This window comes from Acomys russatus, chromosome 9 (genome assembly GCF_903995435.1).
Source record: "Acomys russatus chromosome 9, mAcoRus1.1, whole genome shotgun sequence".
In the NCBI taxonomy this organism is placed as follows: Eukaryota; Metazoa; Chordata; class Mammalia; order Rodentia; family Muridae; genus Acomys; species Acomys russatus.
In genome coordinates this window covers 50946881-50951408 of record NC_067145.1, presented here as the reverse complement: position 1 = coordinate 50951408, position 4528 = coordinate 50946881, and the positions used below count along the sequence as shown (strand labels likewise).

At 40.0% G+C, this 4528-nt stretch overlaps 1 non-coding gene across 1 annotated transcript; it reads right to left on the bottom strand.

The window, feature by feature from the left end:
* Positions 1-3584: 3584 nt before the first annotated feature.
* On the bottom strand, positions 3585-3691 carry LOC127194065 (U6 spliceosomal RNA). The gene has a single exon (XR_007831205.1). It is a non-coding gene; the product is annotated as a U6 spliceosomal RNA (small nuclear RNA).
* Between the last annotated feature and the right edge of the window lie 837 nt (positions 3692-4528).

Sequence of the window (4528 nt, the reverse complement as noted above, 5' to 3'; positions counted from 1 at the left end):
TTCCCTTGTATCCGCCTATTCCTCCCTCCCTCTCGCTTCCCCCCTTCTCCCCTCCCCTATGTCTGTGATTGAGGGAGAGCTCCCGCTATATATGCTCTTAGACTATCGAGTCTCTTCTTGGTAACTTGCTATCCTTCCTCTGAGTGCCACCAGGCCTCCCCATCCAGGGGACGTGGTCAGAAAAGGGGCACCAGAGTTTGTGTGAGAGTCAGATCTCACTCTCCACTCAAGAGAATGTCCTGTTCATCGGCTAGGTCTGGGTAGGGGTTCGAAGTTTACTGCCTATATTTTCCTTGGCTGGGGCCTTAGTTTGAGGAGGACTCCAGGACCCAGATCTGCCTGTTATAAAGTTCTTCTTGTAGGTTTCCAGGACCCTCTGGATCCTTCTATTACCCCATTCTTCCATACTACTCTCACCTAAAGTCTCAATAGGATGTCCTCCCCTCTGACTCACTTTCCTGGTAAGTAAAGTTTTTCATGGGACGTATCCCTTGGACTAGTGTCTCGATATAAGTGAGTATATACCATTTATCTCTTTTTGCTTCTGGGTGAACTCACTCATTATGATAATTTCTAGTTCAATCCATTTGTCCACAAATTCCAGGAATTCCTTGTTTTTAATAGCTGAGTAGTATTCCATAGTGTAAATGTACCACAGTTTCTTAATCCATTCTACTGAGGGACACTGAGGCTGTTTCCATGTTCTGGCTATTACGAATAAAGCAGCTATGAACATGGTTGAGCGTATGTCCCTGTTGTGTGGTAGGGCATTTTCTGCGTATATTCCAAGGAGTGGGATAGTTGGGTCTTGAGGAAGCCCTATTCCCAGTTTTCTGAGAAAGTGCCAGATAGATTTCCAAAGTGGTTGTACTAGTTTGCATTCCCACCAGCAATGAAGGAGTGTTCCTCTCTCTCCACATCCTTGCCAACATGTGGTGTCACTTGAGTTTTTGATCTTAGCCATTCTGATGGGTGTAAGATGTAATCTCAGAGTTGTTTTGATTTGCATTTCCCTGATGACTAAGGAGGTTGAGCATTTCTTTAAGTGTTTATTGGCCATTTGACATTCCTCTGTTGAGAATTCTCTGTTTAGTTCTGAGCCCCATTTCTCAATTGGGTTGTTTGATTTGGTGATGTTTAATTTCTTGAGTTCTTTATATATTTTGGATATTAGACCTTTGTCAGATGAAGGGTTGGTGAAGATATTTTCCCGGTCTATAGGCTGTTGCTTTGTTCTGCTGACAGCGTCTCCTGCCTTACAGAAGCTTCTCAGCCTTATGAGGTCCCATTTATTAATTGTTGATGTTAAGGCCTGGGCTGTTGGTGTACTGTTTAGGAAGTTGTCTCCTGTGCTTATGTGTTCCAGGCTCTTCCCCATTTTTTCCTCTAACTGAATTAATGTCTCTGGTTTTAAGTTGAGGTCTTTAATCCACTTAGACTTGAGTTTTGTGCATGGTGACAAATAGGGATCTAATTGCATTTTTCTACATGTAGACACCCAGTTAGACCAGCACCATTTGTTGAAGATGCTATCGTTTTTACATTGAATAGATTTGGCTTCTTTGTCAAAAATCAAGTGACCATATGTGTGTGGATTCATCTCTAGGTCTTCAACTCGATTCCATTGATCTACCAACCTATTGCTGTGCCAGTACCATGCTGTTTTAAGTACTGTTGCTCTGTAGTACAGCTTGAGATCAGGTATGGAGATTCCTCCAGAGAATCTTTTATTGTATAGGATTGTTTTTGCTATTCTGGGCTTTTTATTTCTCCATATGAATTTCAGAATTGATATTCCAATATCTTCAAAATATTTTGTAGATATTTTGATAGGGATTGCGTTGAATCTGTACATTGCTTTTGGTAAGATGGCCATTTTTACTATGCTAATTCTCTCGATCCATGAACAAGGTAGATCCCTCCATCTTCTGATGTCATCTTCAATCTCTTTCTTCAGAGGTTTAAAGTTTTTTTCAAATAAGTCCTTCACTTGCTTGGTTAGAGTTACTTCTAGATATTTTATATTGCTTGTAGCTATCGTGAAGGGAATAGTTTTCCTAATTTCTTCCTCCGCCTGTTTGTCATTTGTATATAGGAAAGCTACTGACTCTTTTGAGTTAATTTTGTATCCTGCCAATTTGCTGAAGGTGTTTATCAGCTGTAGGAGTTCTCTGGTGGAATTTTGGAGGTCACTTATATACACTATTATATCATCTGCAAATAGGGATAATTTGACTTCCTCATTTCCCATTTGGATCCACATGATCTCCTTTTGATGTCTTATTGCTCTGGCTAGAACTTCAAGATCTATGTTGAAGAGATATTGGGAAAGTGGGCAGCCTTGTCTGGTCTCCGATTTTAGAGGGATTTCCTTGAGTATCTCTTCATTTAATTTAGTGTTGGCTACTGGTTTGCTGTATATAGCCTTTATTATGTTTAGATAAGTGCCTTGTATTCCCGATCTCTCCAGAACTTTAAACATGAATGGGTGTTGGATATTGTCAAATGCTTTTTCTCCATCTAAGGAGATGATCATGTGGTTTTTCTCTTTCAGTTTGTTTATATGGTGGATTACATTGATGGATTTCCGTATGTTAAACCATCCCTGCATTCCTGGAATGAAGCCTACCTGGTCATGGTGAATAATGTATTTGATATGCTGTTGTATTCGTTTTGTGAGTAGTTTATTGAGTATTTTTGCATCAATGTTCATAAGATAAATTGGTCTGCTATTCTCTTTTTTTGTTGGGTCTTTGTGAGGTTTAGGTATCAATGTGACTATGGTCTCATAGAAGGAATTTGGTAATGTTCCGTCCATTTCTATGTTTTGGAATAGCTTGAATAGTACCAGTATTAGCTTCTCTTTGAAGGACTGGTAGAATTCTGCGCTGAAGCCATCTGGCCCTGGGCTTTTTTTGGTTGGGAGACTATCAATGGTTGCTTCTATTTCTATAGGCGAAATAGGGCTATTTAATTTGTTTATCTGATCTCAATTCAATTTTGGCAAATGGAATCGGTCAAGAAAATTGTCCATTTCCCTTAGATTTTCAATTTTTTTTTTGGCATAAATGCCTTTAAAGTAGGTTCTTATGATTCTTTGTATTTCCTCGGTGTCTGTTGTTATATCTCCCTTTTCATTTCTGATTTTGTTTATTTGGATAGTGTTTCTCTGTCTTTTCGTTAGATTGGCTAACGGTTTGTCTATCTTGTTAATTTTCTCAAAGAACCAGCTCTTGGTTTTGTTGATTCTTTGGATTGTTCTCTTTGTTTCTAATTTATTGATTTCAGCCCTGAGTTTGATTATTTCTAGACATCTACTCCTCTTGGGTGTTTCTGCTTCTTTTTTTTCCTAGGGCTTCCAGATGTCTTGTTAAGTTGTTTATGTGAGATGTTTCCATTTTCTTTTTAAAGGCACTTAGTGCTATGAATTTTCCTCTTAGCACTGCTTTCAATGTGTCCCACAAATTTGGGTATGTTGTCCCATCATTTTCATTGAATTTCAGGAAGTCTTTTATTTCTTCCTTTATTTCTTCCATGACTCACGTGTCATTAAATAGAAAGTTGTTTAGTTTCCATGTGTGAATGAAAATATAAAATGCCTCACAAATTTGCGTGTCATCCTTGCGCAGGGGCCATGCTAATCTTCTCTGTATCGTTCCAATTTTAGTATATGTGCTGCCGAAGCAAGCACAGTAACTTGATTTTTAAAATGCCTTTATTCATTGGAAAGGTGACTTCATACTTAATTTAGTGTTTCCAATGTGAAAGCTTCAAGCTGTCTTGCCTGCCCTGTATTTCCAGAGACCCATCCTTTGAATTCAAATGAGATTTTGATATTTGCATGATTATTATGATGGGTTTGTTAGCCAGAGCAAGTTGATCAAGAAATTGGAGAAATAAAAAAGGGGGGAGATAGGGGGAGAAATATTGGAACCTGGAGTTACTAGGTGGTCAAGATGGCTGGATGGAATTCATGGTGTGTGTGTGTGTGTGTGTGTGTGTGTGTGTGTGTGTGTGTGTGTGTGTAAACGTACCTGTGGCTCCGGTAATGGTGGTGGTATCTGCTGCTGAAGAATGGATGGCAGAAGCCAAATTCTAGAAGATAGCCTGCTGTTGACATGGTTCCTTAAAAGGTAGCAAGCAGAGTTGTGGAAAGAACCTGGAAGATGTGGTGTTGGTGCTCAGGAGAAGAAGGGTAGGCTCTGTTTACCTTAATGCAAAATGGTGACAGAGCCCCCTTCCATCACTAAGCCAGCTAGAAGCAGATGTGTGTTTGGCAGGAACCAGCAGCCAGGCTGGCACCATGAGCTCAAGAAGTCTGTGGAAAATATACCAATATGGTTATCAAAATATACAGGCCAGAGCCTGGGCTGTGACACCGGGAAGCCCTTTGGCAAGCTGCCTTATCTCTAGGAATCACAGTTTCCTCATGTGTCAAATGAAAGTTAATCAAAGTAGCTGTGGGCCTTTCTCAGTCTTCCTGCTGAATCTGTGCTTATGGGGAGGACCAAGAAAAGATGGCTGCGAT